At 39.8% G+C, this 14,998-nt stretch overlaps 1 pseudogene; it reads right to left on the bottom strand.

The window, feature by feature from the left end:
• Positions 1-3,818: 3,818 nt before the first annotated feature.
• On the bottom strand, positions 3,819-11,130 carry LOC117241466 (annotated as a pseudogene).
• Positions 11,131-14,998: the final 3,868 nt, after the last annotated feature.

The raw sequence follows: 14,998 nt of genomic DNA, 5'->3' as shown, positions 1-14,998 counted from the left end.
AAAATCGTGCTTAGATATAATTCCAAACCTTTGAAATGTGTGAATTGAAATCTTCTATGAATAAGCGTTCTTTGTAATACTTTTATATCTCTGATAACGAATAACGCTCTCCGTAACGACATATTAAATTATAGTATTTACAGAAAAAAAATAAAAAATTTGTACAATATACAACGTGTTCAGATTTGATTAATTATGACAGATGTAATTCTGACAGCAAAATTAGAAAATTCCACGTCAGATGAGAATCGAATAAAGTACGCAAACATTAACAGCATTGACAGATTCGATACTGAAAACTCGATATTTTCAATTCGATTTATCGTAAAGATGTTGTGTGCGCGCGTGTGTGTGTCTTCATCTATTTTCTGTTACTGTCTGATACGATCAAATACGATCAATTATATAAAATATAAAGTATAGAATTTTATATTTGCGATAAATACATTACACGTTTCTGAGTATTAAATTTCGCTCTTTATTTTGAATCATCCATATCCATGACTTGACATGTATTCGAAACAGAATCCGAATTAATTATGATGAATTATGATTAATTATGATTAAAATAATATAAATTAACAATGACAATAAACTAAGAAAAATTATAATATATAGAAATGGACTATTGCATTTTAATCAATATTATCAAAATCTATTGTATATTTGTTTCATGATTGAATTGTTACAAATTCAGTTATGCCGTTTACATTGTATATTACTTGAAGGAAAAAACAAATCGTACAATGTTTTACTAAATTATTGATAATTAATGCTATTGATTATTTCTAAAAAATTGCCGTTAATTATTGGTGCAGTTTTATTTATTTAGAAAAATGTTTGCGGCTGTTTCAAAACCTTATAAAATTAATGATCATTTTTTTAGACACGCCGTGACATAGTAGTAGAAAGTAGCAATAAATATGTTTATTGTAGACCATGTGATCTAGCATCTCAAAAAAGTATTAGGGATTTTGCAGAGCAATTTAAGAAAGATATATACCGTATCCTATGTTAGAGTATGAAATGAAATGAAATAACATAGCTTTGTTATATGTATAAAGTGTTCATCTATTTTTGAATACTAAATTGGGAAGAAATTCTTCCTGAACTTATTATATCTAAATCAATAGATCTATAGCATAATTTGTATTATCTGTTTCCATTGTAGAACACAAGAAAAGAAAGCTTCACATTCTTATAAATAATGCAGGAGTAATAAGATGTCCTAAGATGTATACCCAAGAAGGAATTGAATTGCAATTTGGTGTGAATCATATAGGACACTTATTACTAACAAATTTATTGTTAGACACTTTAAAAGATTCTGCACCATCAAGGATTGTAAATGTTTCAAGTAGTGCACACAAGCGTGGCAAAATTAAATTCGACGATTTGAATAATGAGAAAACCTATGAGCCTGGCGAAGCATATGCACAGAGCAAATTAGCTAATATTTTATTTACAAAGGAATTGGCAAATAAATTGAAAGGTTTTGTCATTTTAACAGAAAATAAAATTTATTTTTGAATAAATAATACAATCGATAAAGCATTATTTTTTATGTCATATAGGAACTGGTGTTACAGTGAATGCCGTCCATCCTGGTATAGTACGAACAGAAATAACGCGATATATGGGAATTTATCAAAACTTTTTAGGTAGATTGGCTGTAGATACTCTTTATTAAAACCAATAGTACATTAAAGTATGACATTCGAAGAATATTGTATAAAATTTTCACGGAGAAATATTAAAAAATACGGCAATGGCAGTAATTATTCGGACGTGTCTCGGAAAAAAGTAGAATTGCTCATAACTTGGTGCTGCATCATCTGAAATCAAAAACTCAAAGTTCATTCGTTAGGTAACAGTTTTCCCCAGGTAACGCTGGGAGGGTTTTTCGAAATTTCAATTTTTCACTTTTTTAGAACACTTTGAAGGGAAAATTAGCCGCAAATTTTTCAACAAATTTTCGCAAAATCGGCTAATGACAATAAATCATTCTTTCAAGCAGAAAGAAAACGGGAACTATTAATGCTTTTGAATTATATAGCTACCTCTTGTCCTCTCCCTGAACCTACCTAGAAGGAGTTTACCACTCGTCATCGTAACCCTCCGCCAAATACCAACAATAAGAAGCTGTCCCTTGATGATAAAATATATTCAAAGCCAACGATATTTACAATATAATCATCGGAATAGCTCAAGCGACCGACAACTATATCGATCAAATATTTCTCTGCTGTACTTACTATATACTTAATACGACGATTGTGTAATTAATGCATAAGAAATAATAAGGCGATGGTAGATGTATCGTTCAATGTTTCAATATGTCGGAGACGAAAGGACGCCGGGGCCCCTCCGAACCTCCTAACATTGTAATCTAGAGTCTACTATAGCCGTAATGAAACAATCGCAGTTATCCAAGCAGATGGTAACTGTTCGGGATTCATGACGGTGAACTTTGGCTCGGGGCGACAGCCTGCCGCCCAACGTAGCCACGGTCAACGGGACGGGCGATCCGTCTAACAAAGGTGCGGACCGGTGTTATGACCCTCATTAAAGGGGCAAAAATAAATAAGAATCGCACTTTCCCCCAACTCTGTTGTCATTGCATATTCTCATAAGCATTCTCGGACTTTCCGTAATTAAGAAGGTTTCGCATACCTGCTGCACAATACGTCTGTCCTTTAAACCGTGTTTCATACACCAAACAAATGAACAACTGCTTAGGCTTTACCAGCCTGTTAATAAGGGGGCCCCCTTAAGAGACTTAACCCAGGCAATGGTGGCAAACATGAAGCGAAATGGCGTCTATATAAGCCCGACAACTAGCTCGGAGATCACATTCCCAATTCGACTATCGAACAGAACGTTTGAAAGTTCTTGACGCTTCGAAGTTCTTGACGTTTGAAAATTCTCGACGTTCGAAAGTTCTTGGTGTTTGGAAGCGCTTCGCGATTGAAAGCGTCCTTATACATCTTCCACACACTTGGAGCAGTAAGTATTTTATTTCCTTCAAATCGTTTCTTCCACTGATTTTTCAAACAATTTGTTTGAAATTATTTATTTTATTTCCTTATTTATTATTTATTTATTTTTTATTTATATATCTTAATTTTATTTTTCCAGATTCTTCTTCGCATTTGGAAGTACTTCGAGTTCGAAAGTTCTTCACGTTTGGAAGCGCTTCGCGATTGAAAGCGTCCTTATACATCTTCACCACACTTGGAGCAGTAAGTATTTTATTTCCTTCAAATCGTTTCTTCCACTGATTTTTCAAACAATGTGTTTGAAATTATTTATTTTATTTCCTTATTTATTATTTATTTATTTTTCATTTACCTATCTTAATTTTATTTTTCCAGATCGTGCCTTGTAACAAAACGATGGGAGAGTGCCCGCTTGGTTACAATAGCTTGCACATCAGAACACAATCTCCAGACAGTTTACCACCGAATTACGTTATGGTGAGCTTTATTTGCCCATGTGGTGAATTCATCTCGGAATTTGGCCTGCATCGCTACCTTTTATACCATCTGACGGGAAGGACGGGACGAAGATCAGGCAGCCCAGCAGCACGTCCATATCTCCAGTTGCTCACCAGGTTGCAAGCAGAAGCAATTCTGGGGCGTCGCAGGAATACGAATGAAGATGAACAAGAAGAAGAAGAAGAAGAAGAAGAAGAAGAATACTCTCCTGATCGCTAAACTAATTAGACTTGGGGACTACTTCATATGGGAACTACTACTTACTTTACTTGGGAACTGTAAATAGATGTTGTCTATAACAGGCTCATCACACATAAGTTGTATTGTACATTATAGTAAATAAACTTTATACTTCTACTTAAAAGATAGATTCTAAATTTTTCTTTATCCCTTCTATCCCTTCAATTCCAATTTATCATATAATAGGTTATAACTTCTGTCCAGTTTGTTAAAATTTCTTTAACAACTTCTGCGCTTCCTGTTTAGCATCTCGATCATCTTCGTTCTTTGCAGGATAATCAAGGGCCATTTTTAAATATTTCGTAGCTAGCTCTTTTTAATTTAATTTTAAGTAGGTTTTTCCCAACATTAATAAATTTTGACTATAGAAATTGGGATCAATTTCCTCTGCAGATTCAAAATATTTTAGAGCTTCCTCGAATGATGAAGATGGCGGTTCTCCAAATATTACAGATGCAATTTTTCTTTGATACCATGTTAAATCAGAAACTTGATAGCACCAAGTACCAAGCACGTACATAAGTGTTGGTTCTTTTGGATTTAGTTCCATTGCTCTCTGCGACATTAAACATATTCGATACAATTGCTTGACATTGTGTCAGGGAATGAAATATTTATAAGTATATATATATATGTCGGATCATCACTGGAAATGGGGTTGTGGGCGTCAAATGAATCTTCTCGAGGATTAGCCATTGATATGGTACACACAGGCGTAGTTTATTACAATGATAGAATTATTACAGTCTTAAGAATTGATCACGGCGGTTCGGCACTCGCGACACTAGTGACGATGCTCTCGGGCTAAATAACGAATCCGCGGCCAACGGGATGACAACAGAACGTACTCACAAAGTCCAAGTCTGAGAATAATCACTGATCGCGAAAGCGTTACTCTTTGATCGATGAGATCGCGAGCGAGAATGCCTTTTCCGTCCCGATGATGCCACACAGGAAAACTATAACGGGTGTCTAAGGATACGAGATCATCGGATTCGTCGAGAAAAGCCTTCGTTCAGAAAGTAAGGGAAATTGACGTTGCTGCTAATTGGTCAATCTCCATATCGGTGGTTAGAAAAGGATGCTAGCCGCCCTCGAGGGAAAGTTGTTAGTGGGAGACGCCGCTCGTTGAAAAATATGTCTCCCCTATCTTCCCGTAGTTGGGACAAAGACCGTTTGTCCGTTTGAAGGACTTTAGTTAACTAAACCTTAAGATTTATAACGGGCCCTCGGGCTAGCCGAACATGTACTGCGGAGACGCATCGACATCTGGCAATCATCTTACTCGAAGAATAGGGTCTGCACGTGGCGAGCCACGGGACAGAAACCGTTGGAATGTTTACTGTCGCGTGTCGCCACAAATATTTCTTTTAAGGAGAGCTATAGAATTACTCCATACCTTTGTTAGGCAAAGCGTTCATCCCGTGACCGCGGCTACGTTCGGCGACTGACTGTCGCCTCGAGCCCAAGCTCATTATCACAATTCTCGAATAATTACAATCGGGTTGAATAACTACAATTGTTCAATTACAGCTATAGTAGACTCTAGGTTACAATGTTGCGGGATTATCCAAAATTCCAAAGGCTCCGGTGTTCTTTCATCTCCGACATATATATATATATATATATATATTAATATATTATCATGAAATATACCAGCATATGTTTCTTAATATTATATGACTCTTTTATTTGTGCTTTTACTCCTTCATAAAGAGTCTTAGAATTAAGGAGAATCGATGCTCATTTGTGTGCAGCCCAATTATCCTCTTTTATCTCAAGTGCTTCAAGTATTAAATCATAAGCTTCGAAAATTAATTTCTTTCCATCCACTTCACTCACAATTTTAGACAATTTATACATTGCTCTACACAAACGCCATATAATTTCAATATCACCGCTATCCTATAAAAATATTCAATTTTATTATCTACATTTATAAGTGATATACATAATGTCATTACTTTATAATTTATTAGAAGGTCATGTATTTCCTGGTATTGTTCTTGCTCGTATAATGCATCGGCTTTTGCTATTAGAACTTCTTTTGTAGTTATGATTGCTTCGTTGTCACCTCTCTTTTTTGTAAGACCCCAAATACCCATAGCAGTGAACGACGATATGGTACATAATTTTGTTGTTAACATGTACTGATTGCTGCTCTAATAATGAAAACTAATTGAATAATTTTGTATAATATATTAAAATTTATAGATCTGTGGCGGCACGGGCCACGGAACTTTTCAACGGCTCCGGATGCAAAGCGCGACGCCGCCAAAGCGCAACACCGACGTGCCCAATGTACCATCGGTATCTTCACACTCTTTCCGCCGAATTCTCGGAAGAGCATACACGTGCCAGCACTGGCGGCACATCTAATGAATGCACGCTAGTGGGGGATATCGATGGGCTACGAAGGGAAGAATCTGCGCGATCCGAAACAAAAGCAGAGTCAGTCTGTCTTGCGCCATTAAATGTGTAACTCCTCGGTACTATTTGCATAGCAACGCGTCGAATGATCTCTCGGTGTCTATCGTTATTTGTTAGTTGTTACCTATTGTCTGTTAAGTGTAATTGTTAGTTGTTAATTGTTAACTCTGATTGTTGATTAGTTCTAATTAAACTATTGTTCGTTAAAAACACCAAGAGTAGTTCCTTACGCACCCATCACCATACCACCTCAAACTGGTGACCCCGACGTGATTTAACGTGATATTTAGTGAAAGAGGTGACCGTGATAGTGCTATCGTTTTTAACCACCGATTTTGAGTGCACCGCGACGATGGAAAGTAATACACAGGGAACCATAGCCAGCCAGGTGATCAGCATGTCTCCACTGCTACCCACGAACACGGCGGCATGGTTTGCCCTTCTGGAGAGATAATTCGAGGCAGCGCGAATTACGGAAGACACCATTAAGTACGTGACGCTGGCAAAATGTCTCAACGATCAACAGCTCCAGGACGTCGAAGACCTAATGACGAACCCTCCGGACATCGGACGCTACGAGAAATTAAAACATGCGCTCATTCGCAAATTATCCGATACGGACGCGACTCGGATAAAGAAGTTGGTGGAAAGCGAGGAGATGGGAGATAGAAAGCCATCCCAGTTTTACCAACACTTAAAAAAACTCTCCAGCCCCGCCACGCCCGATGATTTTACCCTCACGCTGTGGAGGAACCGATTACCCGCCCGCATCAGGCGTGTCCTCGCGGCAGTCGACGATTCGGACCCAGAAAGGTTATTGCGGCAGGCGGACCTGATCGCTGAAGAATTCACGGAGGATTTTCAGCGCACCGCCCGGGTAACGGCAGTAATGGACCCACCAGCGCAAAACGCTGGAGTATACGAACCAATGGCCGCCGCAATCAACGTGTTGAGCGAGCAAATATCACAGTTGCAGGCACAGATGAACGCGTTGAGCATGATTAATCATCGTCGACCACGATCACGATCACGCTCGCGTTCGCGATACCACCGACGTTCGCGCTCGCGAGATCGGCCACGGCAAGACGGTCTGTGTTTCTATCATGCAAAGTTCGGAGAACGCGCGAGGAGCTGTCGTTTCCCATGCACGTGGAAGTCGGGAAACGAGACCAGCCGTCCGTAGACGCGGCAGAAGACGACGGCCTGAGTTCCCGCCGCATCTTCGTTACGGACAAGGGAACGAAGATCTCTTTCCTTGTAGACACCGGCGCCGACATCAGCGTATACCCCCGCAGTAAAATCCATAGGCACGTCAAGAAAAACGCGTACGAACTATTCGCGGCCAACTGGGGACGCGCATCGCAACGTATGGTACCACTACGATTGGCCTTAACCTGTCCCTAAGACGAGCCTTCGAGTGGAACTTCGTAATTGCTGACGTTCAAACGCCTATCATAGGCGTAGATTTTTTAAGCCATTATGGGTTGCTCGTGGACCCGCGAAACAAACAACTCCTCGACACGACAACCCAATTATCAACAAGGGGATACGCTGCCACGACGGAAGAAATATCCATCAAAACCGTAATCGGCGAATCGGTCTACCATCGACTATTGGCGGAGTTTCCGGATCTAACTCGTCCACCGGCCTTCGGACGAGAGAAAATCCGACACAGTGTGGTACACCATATTGAAACCACACCCGGGCCACCCGTCTACAGTAAACCTCGACGTCTCGCACCGGATCGTCTCAAGCAAGTCAAGGCGGATTTCGCAACAATGATCGAGCAAGGAGTGATGCGGCCATCGAAGAGTCCATGGGCATCACCCCTGCATGTCGTCCCAAAGAAGGACGGAAGTCTACGACCATGCGGCGACTATCGTGCGTTGAACGCTCGCACCATACCCGACAGGTACTCCCCACCACATATCGAAGATTCCGCGCAACATCTGTACGGTAAGCGTGTCTACTTAAAAATCGACCTTGTCCGCGCTTACCACCAAATCCCGATCGCGCCAGAAGACGTTAAGAAAACCGCGATCACGACACCTTTCGGACTTTTCGAAGCAACCAACATGATGTTTGGGCTTCGAAACGCCGCGCAAACGTGTCAAAGATTCGTTGACGAAATTACCCGTGGTCTGGACTTCGTGTTCGCTTACATAGACGATTTCTTAATCGCATCCGAAACCGAAGAACAACATCGCGAACACCTTCGGATTTTGTTTGAACGCTTAAACGAGTATGGCGTAGTCATCAACCCAGTAAAGTGCGAATTCGGTGTGAACGAAATCACATTCTTGGGACACACCGTAAACGCCGACGGGATAAAGCCGCTAGCCGAACGCGTTGACGCTATTGTAGAAGTACCGCTCCCCGGGACCGTTAAATCACTACGCAGGTACCTCGGTATGATTAATTTCTACCGACGTTTCATACCGGGGGCCGCAAAAATTTTTCAACCCCTAAACGACCTATTAAAAGGAGGAAAAAAGGGCAACGCGCCCATCAAATGGACAGAGCAATCCGAAGCCAGCTTCCGCGAGTCGAAACGCGCCCTCGCTAACGCCACGATGTTAGCGCATCCGATACCTGGCGCACCTGTTAGCCTCGCGGTAGACGCATCCGACTATGAAATAGGAGCGGTCCTCCAGCAACGCGTCAACGACTCTTGGCAGCCGTTAGGTTTCCTTACCAAACCGTTGAACTCCGCGCAGCGAAAGTACAGCGCGTACGACCGCGAATTACTCGCTATGTACACTGCGGTAAAGCGATTTCGACACGCCATTGAAGGGAGAAATTTTATAATTTACACCGATCATAAACCCCTTACATATGCGTTCAACCAAGATCCTGATAAGTGTTCGCCGCGACAATTCCGGCAACTAGATTACATCGGACAATTCACTACCGACATAAGATATATCAAGGGGTTAGACAATAATGTTGCCGACGCTCTGTCACGCATCGAAGCGATAGGAAAGTCTGTGGACCATCGAGCTCTCGCCGCCGCGCAAGAAGCCGACAAAGAACTAAGCAACATCGTCAACTCCGGTACATCCGCGCTACGGTTAAAGAAAATACGTTTCCCCGATCACGACGTAGAAATATATTGCGACGTATCGGGTGACTTTGTACGACCGTACGTAACGAAATCCTTGCGGCGCGACGTATTTAATTCGCTCCATGGACTTTCCCAACCAGGGATACGTGCCACTCAAAACCTGGTGACGACGCGTTTCGTCTGGCCGCCCATAAACAAGCACTCCCGAAATTGGACACGACAATGTATTCCGTGTCAACAATGTAAAGTCACCAGGCACGTATCCTCACCCGTCGGAACATTCGGAGAGTTAGCGGGCCGTTTCGAACACTTACACATAGACATTATCGCGATGCCATATTCAAAAGGCTACCGATATTGTCTAACGTGTATCGACCGTTTTTCGCGTTGGCCCGAAGCCATTCCCATCGCCGACATGGAGGCGGCAACCGTCGCTTCGGCTCTCCTTTCCACGTGGATATCTCGTTTCGGCGTGCCTTTAAAAATAACGACCGATCAAGGACGCCAGTTCGAGTCGAACCTATTTAACGAACTATGCCGGTTGCTCGGCATCAGACATTTGCGCACGACAGCCTATCACCCCGCGTCCAACGGGATGGTAGAGCGCCTGCACCGACAACTAAAAGCAGCAATCAAATGCCACGATACGAGCAACTGGGTGGATATCTTGCCGATAGATCTATTAGGCATACGAACTGCTATTAAAGAGGACCTAAACGCGACGGCAGCCGAAATGGTTTATGGCACCGGCATACGATTGCCGGCAGAATTTTTATACCGACTAAACAACAGGCCAATTCGGAATTCGCAAGTCGCCTAAAAGACCGAATAGGAAAAATCAGGCCTCATCCAATTACGCGACACGGCGAAAAGAGAACCTTCGTGTTCCGCGACCTCGAAACATCGCCTTATGTATTTCTGCGTCGCGACGCCATCGGAGACCCCTTACAACCACCCTACGACGGGCCGTATCAGGTTATAGAGCGAGGAAAAAAGACCTTCACTATTAAAATAAATAATAAAAACGTAATAGTGTCCATAGACCGATTGAAACCCGCATTTCTATTTAACGATAATATTGAACACCATAGCACGGAAAAGCGCAATGTAACAATACCGCCCGGTGCCCGAAACGAACAAAGCGAAGGGGACTCAAGAGTTCATCACACCACACGCGCGGGCAGGAGAGTTCGATTTCCTGATTGGTTTCAGGCGGGTCTCGGATAGGCGTTAGGAGCCGGCGAACGTGCACCCTTGCCTGTAACATTTATACATTTTTCATTTATATAGCGTTATCACTGGTAAGGGGGTACTGTGGCGGCACGGGCCACGGAACTTTTCAACGGCTCCGGATGCAAAGCGCGACGCCGCCAAAGCGCAACACCGACGTGCCCAATGTACCATCGATATCTTCACACTCTTTCCGCCGAATTCTCGGAAGAGCATACACGTGCCAGCACTGGCGGCACATCTAATGAATGCACGCTAGTGGGGGATATCGATGGGCTACGAAGGGAAGAATCTGCGCGATCCGAAACAAAAGCAGAGTCAGTCTGTCTTGCGCCATTAAATGTGTAACTCCTCGGTACTATTTGCATAGCAACGCGTCGAATGATCTCTCGGTGTCTATCGTTATTTGTTAGTTGTTACCTATTGTCTGTTAAGTGTAATTGTTAGTTGTTAATTGTTAACTCTGATTGTTGATTAGTTCTAATTAAACTATTGTTCGTTAAAAACACCAAGAGTAGTTCCTTACGCACCTATCACCATACCACCTCAGATCATTAATATTAACATTGCACTTACAATTTGCAAGCGGTCAGATTATCAAGTTAAAGCTAATATCGACTAAAATTAGAAAATTTCTCTGGTTGCAACGAAGTTTAAAAATCTTATGCAATAATAGAAAAGTAATAAAAAATAAAATCGTGCTTAGATATAATTCCAAACCTTTGAAATGTGTGAATTGAAATCTTCTATGAATAAGCGTTCTTTGTAATACTTTTATATCTCTGATAACGAATAACGCTCTCCGTAACGACATATTAAATTATAGTATTTACAGAAAAAAAATAAAAAATTTGTACAATATACAACGTGTTCAGATTTGATTAATTATGACAGATGTAATTCTGACAGCAAAATTAGAAAATTCCACGTCAGATGAGAATCGAATAAAGTACGCAAACATTAACAGCATTGACAGATTCGATACTGAAAACTCGATATTTTCAATTCGATTTATCGTAAAGATGTTGTGTGCGCGCGTGTGTGTGTGTCTTCATCTATTTTCTGTTACTGTCTGATACGATCAAATACGATCAATTATATAAAATATAAAGTATAGAATTTTATATTTGCGATAAATACATTACACGTTTCTGAGTATTAAATTTCGCTCTTTATTTTGAATCATCCATATCCATGACTTGACATGTATTCGAAACAGAATCCGAATTAATTATGATGAATTATGATTAATTATGATTAAAATAATATAAATTAACAATGACAATAAACTAAGAAAAATTATAATATATAGAAATGGACTATTGCATTTTAATCAATATTATCAAAATCTATTGTATATTTGTTTCATGATTGAATTGTTACAAATTCAGTTATGCCGTTTACATTGTATATTACTTGAAGGAAAAAACAAATCGTACAATGTTTTACTAAATTATTGATAATTAATGCTATTGATTATTTCTAAAAAATTGCCGTTAATTATTGGTGCAGTTTTATTTATTTAGAAAAATGTTTGCGGCTGTTTCAAAACCTTATAAAATTAATGATCATTTTTTTAGACACGCCGTGACATAGTAGTAGAAAGTAGCAATAAATATGTTTATTGTAGACCATGTGATCTAGCATCTCAAAAAAGTATTAGGGATTTTGCAGAGCAATTTAAGAAAGATATATACCATATCCTATGTTAGAGTATGAAATGAAATGAAATAACATAGCTTTGTTATATGTATAAAGTGTTCATCTATTTTTGAATACTAAATTGGGAAGAAATTCTTCCTGAACTTATTATATCTAAATCAATAGATCTATAGCATAATTTGTATTATCTGTTTCCATTGTAGAACACAAGAAAAGAAAGCTTCACATTCTTATAAATAATGCAGGAGTAATAAGATGTCCTAAGATGTATACCCAAGAAGGAATTGAATTGCAATTTGGTGTGAATCATATAGGACACTTATTACTAACAAATTTATTGTTAGACACTTTAAAAGATTCTGCACCATCAAGGATTGTAAATGTTTCAAGTAGTGCACACAAGCGTGGCAAAATTAAATTCGACGATTTGAATAATGAGAAAACCTATGAGCCTGGCGAAGCATATGCACAGAGCAAATTAGCTAATATTTTATTTACAAAGGAATTGGCAAATAAATTGAAAGGTTTTGTCATTTTAACAGAAAATAAAATTTATTTTTGAATAAATAATACAATCGATAAAGCATTATTTTTTATGTCATATAGGAACTGGTGTTACAGTGAATGCCGTCCATCCTGGTATAGTACGAACAGAAATAACGCGATATATGGGAATTTATCAAAACTTTTTAGGTAGATTGGCTGTAGATACTCTTTATTAAAACCAATAGTACATTAAAGTATGACATTCGAAGAATATTGTATAAAATTTTCACGGAGAAATATTAAAAAATACGGCAATGGCAGTAATTATTCGGACGTGTCTCGGAAAAAAGTAGAATTGCTCATAACTTGGTGCTGCATCATCTGAAATCAAAAACTCAAAGTTCATTCGTTAGGTAACAGTTTTCCCCAGGTAACGCTGGGAGGGTTTTTCGAAATTTCAATTTTTCACTTTTTTGGAACACTTTGAAGGGAAAATTAGCCGCAAATTTTTCAACAAATTTTCGCAAAATCGGCTAATGACAATAAATCATTCTTTCAAGCAGAAGGAAAACGGGAACTATTAATGCTTTTGAATTATATAGCTACCTCTTGTCCTCTCCCTGAACCTACCTAGAAGGAGTTTACCACTCGTCATCGTAACCCTCCGCCAAATACCAACAATAAGAAGCTGTCCCTTGATGATAAAATATATTCAAAGCCAACGATATTTACAATATAATCATCGGAATAGCTCAAGCGACCGACAACTATATCGATCAAATATTTCTCTGCTGTACTTACTATATACTTAATACGACGATTGTGTAATTAATGCATAAGAAATAATAAGGCGATGGTAGATGTATCGTTCAATGTTTCAATATGTCGGAGACGAAAGGACGCCGGGGCCCCTCCGAACCTCCTAACATTGTAATCTAGAGTCTACTATAGCCGTAATGAAACAATCGCAGTTATCCAAGCAGATGGTAACTGTTCGGGATTCATGACGGTGAACTTTGGCTCGGGGCGACAGCCTGCCGCCCAACGTAGCCACGGTCAACGGGACGGGCGATCCGTCTAACAAAGGTGCGGACCGGTGTTATGACCCTCATTAAAGGGGCAAAAATAAATAAGAATCGCACTTTCCCCCAACTCTGTTGTCATTGTATATTCTCAGAAGCATTCTCGGACTTTTCGTAATTAAGAAGGTTTCGCATACCTGCTGCACAATACGTCTGTCCTTTAAACCGTGTTTCATACACCAAACAAATGAACAACTGCTTAGGCTTTACCAGCCTGTTAATAAGGGGGCCCCCTTAAGAGACTTAACCCAGGCAATGGTGGCAAACATGAAGCGAAATGGCGTCTATATAAGCCCGACAACTAGCTCGGAGATCACATTCCCAATTCGACTATCGAACAGAACGTTTGAAAGTTCTGGACGCTTCGAAGTTCTTGACGTTTGAAAATTCTCGACGTTCGAAAGTTCTTGGTGTTTGGAAGCGCTTCGCGATTGAAAGCGTCCTTATACATCTTCACCACACTTGGAGCAGTAAGTATTTTATTTCCTTCAAATCGTTTCTTCCACTGATTTTTCAAACAATTTGTTTGAAATTATTTATTTTATTTCCTTATTTATTATTTATTTATTTTTCATTTACCTATCTTAATTTTATTTTTCCAGATCGTGCCTTGTAACAAAACGATGGGAGAGTGCCCGCTTGGTTACAATAGCTTGCACATCAGAACACAATCTCCAGACAGTTTACCACCGAATTACGTTATGGTGAGCTTTATTTGCCCATGTGGTGAATTCATCTCGGAATTTGGTCTGCATCGCTACCTTTTATACCATCTGACGGGAAGGACGGGACGAAGATCAGGCAGCCCAGCAGCACGTCCATATCTCCAGTTGCTCACCAGGTTGCAAGCAGAAGCAATTCTGGGGCGTCGCAGGAATACGAATGAAGATGAACAAGAAGAAGAAGAAGAAGAAGAAGAAGAAGAATACTTTCCTGATCGCTAAACTAATTAGACTTGGGGACTACTTCATATGGGAACTACTACTTACTTTACTTGGGAACTGTAAATAGATGTTGTCTATAACAGGCTCATCACACATAAGTTGTATTGTACATTATAGTAAATAAACTTTATACTTCTACTTAAAAGATAGATTCTAAATTTTTCTTTATCCTTTCTATCCCTTCAATTCCAATTTATCATATAATAGGTTATAACTTCTGTCCAGTTTGTTAAAATTTCTTTAACAACTTCTGCGCTTCCTGTTTAGCATCTCGATCATCTTCGTTCTTTGCAGGATAATCAAGGGCCATTTTTAAATATTTCGTAGCTAGCTCTTTTTAATTTAATTTTAAGTAGGTTTTTC

Source organism: Bombus vosnesenskii, unplaced genomic scaffold, assembly GCF_011952255.1.
Source record: "Bombus vosnesenskii isolate JDL3184/JDL3185 unplaced genomic scaffold, Bvos_JDL3184-5_v1.1 scf7180000015952, whole genome shotgun sequence".
NCBI classification, from domain to species: domain Eukaryota; kingdom Metazoa; phylum Arthropoda; class Insecta; order Hymenoptera; family Apidae; genus Bombus; species Bombus vosnesenskii.
Note: the sequence above shows the minus strand (reverse complement) of the source record. Positions and strands in the feature narration are given on the sequence as shown.